This window comes from Bombina bombina, chromosome 4 (genome assembly GCF_027579735.1).
Source record: "Bombina bombina isolate aBomBom1 chromosome 4, aBomBom1.pri, whole genome shotgun sequence".
In the NCBI taxonomy this organism is placed as follows: domain Eukaryota; kingdom Metazoa; phylum Chordata; class Amphibia; order Anura; family Bombinatoridae; genus Bombina; species Bombina bombina.
Window position 1 is genome coordinate 662470752 of NC_069502.1, and position 13569 is coordinate 662484320.

A 13569-nucleotide genomic window follows, 5' to 3' on the forward strand; every position below is an offset into this window, starting at 1 on the left:
TTTTATACTCTGCTGCTGGTATAACAAGTCATTGAAAGTACATTAATATAAAAACAATTTTACAGTGTACTGTCCCTTTAAGGTTTTTATTTTTAAAGGTAAGATTATTATCTTTTACTTTTAAAGGTACTGTTAGCTTTTTTTTTTTAGGTAACTTAGGGGGTGTTAGGTTATGGAAATTTAGAGGGGTTTAGATGTTAATGGGTATTTGGCTGTGGGGTTGTGGGTTTTTTGGGGTTAATAGAGTAGTGGGGTAGTTTGAGGTGGGGGTTGTGGTGGTTTAGGGGTTAATGGTGTAGATGGGGCTTTGTGTGGGCTATGTGTCATGTTAGGGGTTAATAGTGTAGTGGGGACTTTGTGGTGGGCTATATGGTGGTTTAGAAGCTAATAGTGTAGTGGGGGCTTTGCGCTGGTCTATGAGGGGGGTTTGGGGTAATAGTGTAGTGGGGACTTTGCGGTGGGCTATGCAGCGGGTTAGGGGTTATTAGAGTAGAAGGCTTATGGCGATTCGGGTTAGTATATGAATATGGGCTTTTTTCCCACTTTTCTCTCTCCATTGAAGTCTATAAGAGAGTACATTAATGTGGTCACAATATTCTAACTTCTGCTCTTTGTGCGTGTCAGATTAGCTCACGAGTGAAAAAATATTTACTTTTAATACGCGCATTACCCGAAGCCCGCAAAGAGCAGAAGCCTAGTGGAGTTAGGGTGCGTGCAAACGAGAGCAGTAATTACTGCTCCAATTGGAATCTAGTCCACAATGTTTGAAAGAGCAGGTGGGGGTTTCCAGGGCTCAAGGGAGATGAGTTAGAGGGCTTTGAATACCAACCCCTCCATCTCACTTAAGCCCTGTTCCTGGCACTTATAGGTTTCTAGGGCTTGGTGCGTGGTGATGTCACTCGTATCTGCATATTCCCCGGGTGATGCCAGTCCCTAGACCACCAAGTATGCAGGGTAGGTGTAGAAGGGCTTTGATGACCTCCAAAAAAACCCTGTGTATATTTTAAAGGGTTAAAATACAAACTTCAAAGTTTATTCCAAGTTTATTCCAATTACCTTTACCACTTTATCATGTGACAGACATCAGCTAAACACATATTCATATACACTGTGAACTCCTGCACATGCTCATTTGGAGCTGTTGCATTAGAAAGTATGCATGTTTAGCAACTCTGCACTTTTGATAAAGGAGGTAAATATAAAATGCTATCTGTATTAAGGAACTCATTTTTATTTTATTGTCCCTTCAAACCCACATAGTAAATTACACGTAGTTTGATTTTGCTTCACAAGTTTGTAGTGATCTAGTGTGCCATTTATGGGAATAAAAAATTGAAACAGTATTCCTTTATAATATTCATGAAAAGGGGCCTATGAAAGATAGAATTGATGAAATAGAATTGTGGGTGGCATGTGCAGCAATAGAGGACAAGCAGTGTGGATCTATATAAGAAAGCGGTAGTGATTTGCTGGGCAGCAGCAGACAGAAAGCAACATGGGTAGAAGGGTCAACTGGGGTGATTCTTGTGAGTGAGCATGAGACCATGTCCATGCTAGTATGTTATTTAGCATTCATACAATTTAGTATGTAGGTGCTGGCTGAAAATGAAGACAATAAGTTGAGGGCTTGCATGCAAGTAGTGAGGGGCTGTGTAGAGCAGGTGTTAGCTTGCAGAGGCATGCAAAGATTTGTGTTTGTAAAGAAATCAGAGTCCTCATGTATGAGTTGACTTACCCAGCAAGAATCCATCAGGGATTCTCTTTCCTCAAACATTTCAAAGAAGCACAATTGACGTAGGATATATGAGTCATGAGTGCTTCCAGGGAATGATGCATTGATGATTTTACTTATTTTACTGCTATCTGGTTGGATCCTACCCCCTATTTTTCATATTCAGAAATGGTGTATTAATTTGCATTAAAATTAAAATTAAAAAAGGTGTATCAGGTGCCTAAAAAGTACAGTCGAAAGAATGTCATTATTTCTTTGTCATTATTTGAAGTGTTTATATTCAGGAAGGTAGATTAATATCTTATACCACCTAGCATTACACAACGCTTGTTTGCATCCATCAACTCACTGTCACTGACAATCATATTAAAATTTTTGTGAATTAAAATGATGACCCTGCTCTGCTGACTTTCTTTTTCCCATGAAGCAGAGTTTTAGGCAAAAATCTATTTAGTTTTACAGTATTAAACCCAATATAATTTCCAATTCATTTTAAACCTAAATTTAGAACAGTTGCTCATTCTTGAATGTTTTTGACAAACATTCACATTAGACATACTTTTAATCTCCCTCAGAATCACATTAATGAGAAAAGAATAATATTGGCAAGTGATTCTAAACATTTTATTTATCGTATGTAAACAGAGCAATTCCAGTGTCTTTTTTTATTTTGTGAAACTCTTAAAGGATAAGCACAAGTATACTCTTTAGTTATCTACAAGGTAAATTAATTTTATAGTGGGAAAAATGTCTTCATTTTTCAAGTGTGAAGCAATACTATTCTCAGCTAAACCGTTTCCTCAGACATTTCCCCATCAACCAATTTCTATCTCATATACCAGCTTCATCAATTCACACTGCTGGCACAGAAAAGATTCTATTAGTCAAGTCACACAATGTGTTAACATATCCATGAATAATCACACAAAAATGTAAATATTCATCAGCTATGTTCAGCATGTACTATGTTGCTTGCTGTGTGTGCATCAAGTGAATTGTAACATAGTACATGCTGAGCATTGATGATAAAAATAAATATACCCACTTCCAATTAGGGTTTCCAGGTGTCCAGTTTCCAAAAGGACGATCCAGTATTTAGCAGACAGTCAAGTAAAATCTATACAAAAATTCTGGACACTTAAATGTCCAGTTTTTACAAGTCATTGGATTGTCAGCTAAATTTAAAAGGCCCCTTATGCCTCTATACATTACAAACATGGCAGTGACACTATGCAGGAACTAATCAGTGTGTTACTGTCAGCCAAGAAAGGATAAAAAACATGTTACTGGCATTCATGTTGGTGTTAAAACACCATTCCACCACTGTGTATTCCTGGCCGAATCAGCACATCCCGAAAAATTCAGAAAATGTATAAATATATTTCTGAATTTTTGGATCCATTATTCCAATATTTTAAACTAATTAATAACCACATTTTGGCGACCACATGTGGTTATTAATTAGTTTAAAATATTTTTACTTTATACTAAATATAATTCTAATTTAGTACTAAATCGCTATGGTAAAACCACTAAACCAATACAAGTAAGTTGTGACAAACACTTTAAAAAGAGTCTCCATTCTTTCCAAAGAATTTATTAGGAATCAATATATGTTAATAATAAGAGAACGATTTACAGGTATATATACACATCTATTTTACAGCAAAACAGTCCAAATAATTAATACAGGGCAACTCTACTACAACCCCAATTTGTGCAGCACTGCTAAAATAATCCTAGGAAAATACTCAGCCAAATTCATCAATGTTATTAACTAAATAATACTTTTAAATTTAAATCTAAATACATAGTAACTTACCTGTGCAATAAAACCTAAGCTAGCTACATTATAGCTAAAAGTTATATTGTAGAGCTTTTTATTTCACAGGTAAGTTTGTATTTATTTTAACTTGGTAGACTAGTTAGTAAATAGTTATTATTTACTAACTACCTAGTTAAAATAAATACAAACTTACCTGTGAAATAAAACCTAAACTACCTTACACTAAAACCTGAAAAAAAAATTACAAAAAAAACAAAAATGAAATTATCCAAAAAAATAAAATAATGACTATTATTATACCCTTTAAAAAAAAAAAAAAAAAAAAAACACACCAAAATAAAAAAGCCTTATCTAAAATAAACTACCAAGGACCATTAAAAGGGCATTTTGTAGGGCATTGTCCTAAGTTAAACAGCTCTTTTGCTACAAAAAACAAATACCCCCTAACAGTACACAAACCCCCACCCCCCAAACTACCAAGGGCCCTTATAAGGGCCTCTTGGGGGGCCCTTTAAAGGGCCTTTTGTAGGGCATTGCCCTAAGTCAAACAGCTCTTTTGCTACAAAAAAACCAAACACCCCCTAACAGTATACAACCCCCACCCCCCAAACTACTAAGGGCCCTTAAAAGGACCTTTTGGGGGGCCCTTAAAAGAACATTTTGTAGGGCATTACCCTAAGTTAAACAACTCTTTTGCTACAAAAAAAACCCAAACACCCCCTAAAAAAATACATTACACAAAATAACAAACAAATTATCAAAAATAATACAAATTATTCCTATTCTAATATCCACTTAAAAAAAAAACACCCCAAAATACAAATCTAGAATAAACTACCAATGGCCTTTAAAAAGGCCTTTTGTAGGACATAGCCCATAAGAAATCAACTCTGTTTATGAATTAAAAATAAAAATGCCCACTAACATTACAAACCCCCACCCCCCAAACCCCACAAAATAAACAGCTAAAAACCTAAGCTACCCACTGCCCTGAAAAGGGCATTTGGATGGGCATTGCCCTTAAAAGGGCATTTAGCTCTTTTACTGCCCAAACCCTAATCTAACAATAAAACCCACCCAAAAAAACCCTAAAAAAACCTAACACTAACTAAGACGATCCACTTACAGTTTTTAAAATCCTGCTTGAACGATCGTCATCCCAGCAGAGAAGTCCTCTTCCAGGCAGCAAGAAGTCTTCATCCAGGTGGTCTCTTCAATCTTTATCCAGACAGCATCTTCTTTCTTGATATCGGTATATCAGTGGCGCGGAGCATCCTCTTTACCAGTTGCCGCCGTACACTGAATCTTCAATGCAAGGTATGCGATCCAAGATGGAGTCCCTTGCATTCCTATTAGCCGAACAATTTGAATTAGCCAATAGAAATTAGAGCTGCTAAAATCCTATTGGCTGTTCAAATCAACCAATAGGATTTAAGCAGCTCTAATTCTATTGGTGTCAGGGTGCCAGGAATCAGACTGAGACGAGAAGTGCAAAAATAATCACACCTTTATTAATAGCAAAAATTAATAAAAAGTTCACAAAACAAATAACAAGCCAGGAATCAAAACCAGAGCTGGTAGTCAGACGAGCCGGAATCAGGAACAAGGAGAACAGCAGAGTCAGGAACAAGCCAGGGATCAGGAACCAGGAGGGACGTCAGACAGCCAGGTAATACACAGGAGATCTCACAAACAGGTCTGAGACAATGCAAGGGCAAAGCATACTGAACAGACACCCTTTAAATAATAAGTGATGACATCACAATTCTGAGACTGCATCCTGTCTCACACTGATGATGACCACCAGTCTTGCCATAAAAGGAATTGCAGGAAATGAGCAGCATCGCACAGTATGCACCAGAGTCAGCAAGAGAGGTGAGTAAAATGGCTGCCAGCAGCACATGGCAAACAAAGCAGGGAAAAAACCCTGACAGTACCATCCCCTCAATGACCACTCCCCCATGGGAGGACAAAAGACTTATTGGGGAAACGGGCATGGAAGGTACGGAGGAGGGCGGGAGCATGAACATCAGAGGAGGGAATCCATGAACGCTCCTCTGGATCGTAGCCGCTCCAGTGAACCAAATACTGTATGTGGCCCCTGGACATATGAGAGTCAATAATGCTGCTGACCTCATACTCCTCATGGTTGTCAACAAAGATAGGATGGGGACGAGGCAACACAGTGGTAAACTGAATGCAAACCAATGGTTTCAAGAGGGAGATATGAAAAGCATTGGAGATGCGCATTGCAGGAGGAAGGTCAAGAGCGTAGGCCACAGGATTGACCCGTCTGAGTATTCAAAATGGACCAACATAACGGGGAGCCAGTTTATTGGAAGGCACATGAAGGTTCAAGTTGCGGGAGGACAGCCAAATTCTCTCACCAACCTGGTAGGAAGGCGTGGGCAGATGCCTACGATCGGCCTGGAACTTTTGGCGCTGCATAGAACAATGAAGGCAATCCTGAATCTACACCCACGTGGAACGGAGTTGCTGGAGATGCTAATCCAAAGCCAGAATACCCTGAGACATGAATGAATCTGGCAACAAGGATGGTTGAAACCCATAATTCACCATGAACAGGGATAACTTGGAGGAAGCATTAATAGTACTATGACGAGCAAACTCTGCCCAAGGTCACAGTTCAGACCAATTATTGTGGTGATCTGAGACATAGCAATGGAGGAACTGTTCCAGAGCTGGATTAGACCATTCCGCAGCTCCATTGTATTGAGGGTGATATGCCGAGGAGAAGGAAAGCTGGATCCCCATTTGAGCACAAAAGGAATGCCAAAATCTGGAGGCAAATTGGCTACCCCGGTCCAACACTATCTCCTTGGGTGACCCATGTAAATGGAAGACCTCCCGGGCAAAAATTGAAGCAAGCTCCTGAGCAGTAGGCCACTTCTTCAAGGGAATGCAATGTGACATTTTAGAAAAAACGGTCAACCACTATAAGGATAACAGTATATTGCCATTGGAAACAGGGAGCTCGACAATAAAGTCCATGGAAAGATGTGTCCAAGGACGCTCACCATTAGCAATAGGTTGAAGATGACCCACAGGAAGACGTCGAGGAGTCTTATTCTGTGCACAAACTGAGCAGGAGGCAACATATGTAGCAACATCAGAATGAAGACCTGGCCACCAGAATTGTCGAGTGACAGACCAAATCATTTGGTTCTTGCCTTGGTGACCTGCGGCTTTAGGATAGTGGTAAGTGTGCAAAAGTTTAGTTCAAAGATTCTCAGGAACAAAACACTTACCACTAGGTTTCTCAGGAGGTGCATTGGTTTGTGCAGCCAGGATATCCTCCCCCAAGGGAGAAGTCAAATTAGTATGTATGGTAGCCAAAATATGGTCAGGAGGTATAACTGGAGTAGGTACAGACTCCTCCTTGGAGAGAGGTGAAAATTGTCAAGAGAGGGCATTGGCCCTAACATTCTTACTACCAGGCAGGTAGGAGACCACATAATTAAACCGAGACAAAAATAGCGCCCATCTGGCCTGTCGGGGCGACAAACGTTTTGCTTCAGATAGATAAGTTAAAGATAAGTTAAATTCTTGTGGTCAGTAAGAATGAGCACTGGCACGCTAGTACCCTCGAGAAGATATCTCCATTCCTTGAGTGCCAAAATTATGGCCAGTAATTCCCTGTCACCAATCTCATAATTGCACTCAGCTGGAGACAATTTCTTAGAAAAGAAACCACACATATTCAAGGAACGGTCAGGCGTAGGACGTTGAGACAAGAGGGCACCTACTCCAGTCTCAGACGCATCAACCTCAAGAACGAAAGGCAGGACAGGGTTAGGATGCGCCAGAACTGGGGCAGCAGCAAAGGCAGTCTTAAGACTATCAAAGGCCATAATGGCAGTAGGTGACCAATGGAGTGGATCATTCTCTTCACGGGTCATGTCTGTGATAGGTTTGACCAAGGAAGAAAAGTTTTTAATAAACTTTCTAAAGTAATTGGCGAACCACAAAAAACTTTGAATAGACCGAAGACCAACTGAGCGAGGCCACTGCAGAACTGCAGATAACTTGTCAGGATCCATGGAGCACCCTGCAATGGAGAAAACATAACCTAGGAAGGTTACTTGAGTCTGATGGAACTCACATTTCTCGAGTTTACAAAACAGGCTGTTCTCACATAGTCTCTGTAGAACCTGTGTAACATAAGAACGATGAGCCTCAAGTGTGGGTGAGTGTATGAGGATGTCGCCTAAGTACACCACAACACACTGTTGCAACATATCTCGTAGGACATCATTAATAAATTCCTGGAAAACAGCACGAGCATTACATAGGCCAAAGGGCATTACAAGATACTCATAATGCCCGCTCATGGTGTTAAATGCTGTTTTCCATTCGTGGTCCTCCTTGATCCTAGCAAGATTATACGCTCCTCTCAAATCAAGTTTAGTAAAAACCGGGGCTCCCTTGAGGCAGTCAAAGAGTTCTGTAATGAGCGGAATAGGGTAAGCATTCTTAATGGTAAGATGATTAAGACCCCTATAATCAATGCATGGTCTTAACTCGCGACCCTTTTTCTTCAAAAAGAAGAAGCCAGCCCCTGTAGGAGAGCAGGATTTGCAGATGATCCCCCACGACAGAGCATCGGCAACATACTCCTCCATAGCACAATTCTCTGCAACAGACAGAGGGTAAACCCGGCCCGAGGAGGAATGGCTCCGGGTTGCAAGTCTATGGCACAATCGTAGGACCGGGGAGGAGGCAACATACCGGCACGCACCTTGTCAAAAACGTCTAGGAACTCTCGGTACTCCTCTGGCAATTGAGATACTGAAGAAGTGCACAAGACTTTAACTGGTTTCCAAAGACAAGTGGAAATACATTGCGGAGACCAAAACAAAATTTTGCGCCAGTCGAGACTGGGATTGTGCTTTTGGAGCCAGGGATATCTCAGAACAACCTGAAAATATGGAGAGTTTATCACCTGGAACTGGAGGGTTTCAAAATGGAGAGCCCCAACAGCCATGGATAACGGAGCAGTTTCACGAGTAACGAGTGTGGGCTGAAGGGGCCTGCCATCAATGGCCTCAATAGCAAGCAGAACGGACCAAGGCAAAATAGGAATGGAGTGCTTTGATACAAAAGCACTGTCAATGAAATAGCCCGCAGCACCGGAGTCAACATGAGCCTGGGTGACTATGGAGGAGTCCACCCAGGAAAGTACTGCCATGATCAAAGGTTTCTCCTTTAGCGGTTCCGGGAACAAGGATAAACCACCCAAGGTCTGCCCCTGACAGGACCTTAGGTGTGAGCATTTCCTGGCTGTGTAGGACAAGACTTCAGAAGGTGGCCCTGTAACCAAAAATAGAGACAGAGCCCCTCCCTCCTCCTATAGGCCCTCTCCACCATGGAGAGACGAGTGAATCCCAACTGCATCGGCTCAGCAGTACCTGGTGACTCAGAACCAGGAGGCATGGGAGGAGAGGGAGGCATGGGTGGGAATGAACATGTAGGAGACAATGGAACAGGAGGCTTCCGCAAGCGCTCCTTGAAAGAGGGCCTCTCACTTAGTCTGATGTCAATTAGGATAAAAAAAGACACCAATGCCTTGAGATCTTCTGGTAAATCTCTGGCAGAAACTTTGTCTTTAATCGCATCAGAGTGCTCATGAAAGAAGGCGGCAACAAGGGTTTCATTGCTCCAACCTAGCTCAATGGCATACTGAGCAACAGATCTTGTACCTTGCTGAATGGACATGAGTCGTTTAGCAGCAGAGGAGGAGCAAGCCGGAATATTAAATACCCTTCGAAAGGAGGCCTCAAATTCAGGGTAATTTGAAATCCCAGGTTTATTAGTCTCCCACAAGGGATTAGCCCAGTCAAGAGCTGTGTCAGAGTAACGAGATGAGAAATCCCACCTTAGCTCTGTCAGAGGGAAACGCCTGAGGTAACATCTCAAAGTAAATGCCCACCTGGTTCAAAAACCCTCTGCACTGATTAGGATCGCCTCCATATCCAGGAATCAGACTGACACGAGAAGTGCAAAAATAATCACACCTTTATTAATAGCAAAAAATAGTAAAAAGTCCACAAAACACATAACAAGCCAGGAATCAAAACCAGAGCTGGTAGTCAGACAAGCTGAGTCAGGCACCAAAGCGAATAGTCAGATGAGCCAGAATCAGGAACAAGGAGAGCAGCAGAGTCAGGAACAAGCCAGGGATCAGGAACCAGGAGGGACATCAGACAGCCAGGTAATACACAGGAGATCTCACAAACAGGTCTGAGACAACGCAAGGGCAAAGTGTACTGAACAGACACCCTTAAATAATAAGTGATGACATCACAATTCTGAGACTGCATCCTGTCTCACACTGATGATGTACACCAGTCTGGCCATAAAAGGAAGTGCAGGAAATGAGCAGCATCACATAGTATGCATCAGAGTCAGCAAGAGAGGTGAGTAAAATGGCTGCCAGCAGCACATAGCAAACAAAGCAGGGAAGAAACCCTGACAATTGGATGATAAATCAGCAAATAGAATGAGAGCTGCTTAAAACCTATTGGATGATTTATACAGCCGATAGGATTTAAGCAGCTCTCATTCTATTGGCTTATTTATCTTGGATCTCGTACCTTGCATTGAAGATTCAATGTACGGTGGCGACCGTATGAAGAGGATGCTCCGCACCAGATGTCTTCAGGATGGATCCGCTCTGCACCACATGGATCAAGATAGAAGATGCTGCCTGGATGAAGACTTCTCGCCGCTTGGATGAGGACTTCGCTGCCGGGATGAAGATTGAAGAGTCCCCCTGGATGAACACTTTTTGCCGCTTGGATGAGGACTTCTCCACCGGGATGAAGATCGTTCAAGCGGGACAAAAACTGTAAGTGGATCATCTTGGGGTTAGTGTTAGGATTTTTTAAGGTTTTTTTTTGGGTGGGTTTAATTTTTAGATTAGGGTTTGGGTAGTAAAAGAGTTAAATTCCCTTTTAAGGGCAATGCCCATCCAAATGCCCTTTTCAGGGAGATGGGTACCTTAGGATTTTTAGATAGTTCTTTTTATTTTGTGGGTTTGGGGGGTTGCAATGTTAGTGGGTATTTGTATTTTTATTTCATAAACAGAGTTGATTTATTTAGGGAAATGCCCTACAAAAGCCCTTTTAAGGGCCATTGGTAGTTTATTCTAGATTAGGTTTTTTATTTTGGGGTATTTTTTTTTAAATGGGTATTAGAATAGGAATAATTTTTATTATTTTTGATAATTTGTTTGTTATTTTGTGTACTGTGTTTTTTAGGGGGTTGTTTGTTTTTTTGTAGCAAAAAAGCTTTTTAACTTAGGGCAATGCATTACAAATGGCCCTTTTAAGGGCTCTTGAGAGTTTGGGGGGTGGGGGTTTGTATACTGTTAGGGGGTGTTTGGTTTTTTCGTAGCAAAATTGCTGTTTAAAGGGCCACTGTAAGTAAATATTTTCTATGCCTGTTACTAACTAACTACCCCAAATATGCTTTTTCTCAATAGCATTTCATTAACATATCTCTACCGTATATATCAGAAATCTTGTCTGCAAATTTAATTGTTTTCCACACCCACACAGTGGGTATCCTTTGCTCTGTACCAATCCGTTTACAATACCTAGGTTCCAAAATGGCGCTTTAAACACAAAGTTATTGGTTTAAGTATTTTGAACACTCAGTGCTGAAAATAGTGGGCAGGATAACGTGACATCATCGGCGAATAAAAGATATAACTTTTAGAACGTTATGAAACTTTGTTTTGGAGAAAATATAGGTCAGTAGGTTTTAATTAATGTTTATTAACTTTAATATGTTAGTTGTTTAGCTTAAAAATTATAACAGAAAGTAATCCTTTAACTTAGGGCAATGCCCTACAAAAGGCCCTTTTAAGGGTCCTTGGTAGTTTATTTTAGATTAGGCTTTTTTATTTTGGGGTGGGTTTTTTTTTTCTAAAGGGTATTAGAATAGGAATAATTTTCATTTTTTGCATAATTTCATTTTTTTTATTTTTTGTAATGGTAGTTTTTTTTATATTTTTTGTAATTTTAGGTTTTAGTGTAAGGCCAGTTAGGTTTTATTTCACAGGTAGGTTTGTATTTATTTTAGCTAGGTAGTTAGTAAATAGTTAATAACTATTAACTAACTAGTCTACCTAGTTAAAATAAATACAAACTTACCTGTTAAATAAAAATAAAACCTAACGGCTAGATTTAGAGTTTTGTCGGTAACGACCCGTGTAGCTAACGCTGGCATTTTTCTGGCCGCACCTTAAAAATAACTCTGGTATTGAGAGTCCACAGAATGGCTGCGTTAGGCTCCAAAAAGGGAGCGTACAGGCATATTTAATGCCACTGCAACTCTCGATACCAGAGTTGCTTACAGACGCGGCCAGCCTCAAAAACGTGCTTGTGCACAATTCCCCCATAGGAAACAATGGGGCTGTTTGAGCTGAAAAAAACCTAACACCTGCAAAAAAGCCGCGTTCAGCTCCTAACGCAGCCCCATTGTTGTCTATGGGGAAACACTTCCTACCTCTGCACCTAACACTCTAACATGTACCCCGAGTCTAAACACCCCTAACCTTACACTTATTAACCCCTAATCTGCCGCCCCCGCTATCGCTGACCCCTGCATATTATTTTTAACCCCTAATCTGCCGCTCCGTAAACCGCCGCTACTTACATTATCCCTATGTACCCCTAATCTGCTGCCCCTAACACCGCCGACCCCTATATTATATTTATTAACCCCTAATCTGCCCCCCACAACGTCGCCTCCACCTAACTACACTTATTAACCCCTAATCTGCGAAGCGGACCGCACCGCTATTATAATAAAATTATTAACCCCTAATCCGCCTCACTAACCCTATAATAAATAGTATTAACCCCTAATCTGCCCTCCCTAACATCGCCGACACCTAACTTAAAACATTAACCCCTAATCTGCCGACTGGAGCTCACCGCTATTCTAATAAATTTATTAACCCCTAAAGCTAAGTCTAACCCTAACACTAACACCCCCCTAAATTAAATATAATTTAAATCTAACTAAATTAATTAACTCTTATTAAATAAATTATTCCTATTTAAAGCTAAATACTTACCTGTAAAATAAACCCTAATATAGCTACAATATAAATTATAATTATATTATAGCTATTTTAGGATTTATATTTATTTTACAGGTAACTTTGTATTTATTTTAACCAGGTACAATAGCTAAAATAGTTAAAATAATTACAAAATTACCTGTAAAATAAATCCTAACCTAAGTTACAATTAAACCTAACACTACACTATCAATAAATTAATTAAATAAAATGCCTACAATTACCTACAATTAAACCTAACACTACACTATCAATACATTAATTAAATACAATATATACAAATAAATACAATTAAATAAACTAACTAAAGTACAAAAAATAAAAAAGAACTAAGTTACAAAAAATAAAAAAATATTTACAAACATCAGAAAAATATTAAAACATTTTTAAACTAATTACACCTACTCTAAGCCCCCTAATAAAATAACAAAGACCCCCAAAATAAAAAAATGCCCTACCCTATTCTAAATTACTAAAGTTCAAAGCTCTTTTACCTTACCAGCCCTGAACAGGGCCCTTTGCGGGGCATGCCCCAAAGAATTCAGCTCTTTTGCCTGTAAAAAAACACATACAATACCCCCCCCAACATTACAACCCACCACCCACATACCCCTAATCTAACCCAAACCCCCCTTAAATAAACCTAACACTAAGCCCCTGAAGATCTTTCTACCTTATCTTCACCATACCAGGTTCACCGATCGATCCAGAAGAGCTCCTCCGATGTCCTGATCCAAGCCCAAGCAGGGGGCTGAAGATATCCATGATCCGGCTGAAGTCATCATCCAAGCGGGAGCTGAAGAGGTCCATGATCCGGCTGAAGTCATCATCCAAGCGGGAGCTGAAGAGGTCCATGATCCGGCTGAAGTCTTCTATCAACGGCATCTTCAATCTTCTTTCTTCCGGATCCATCTTGAAGACCTCCGACGCGGAACATCC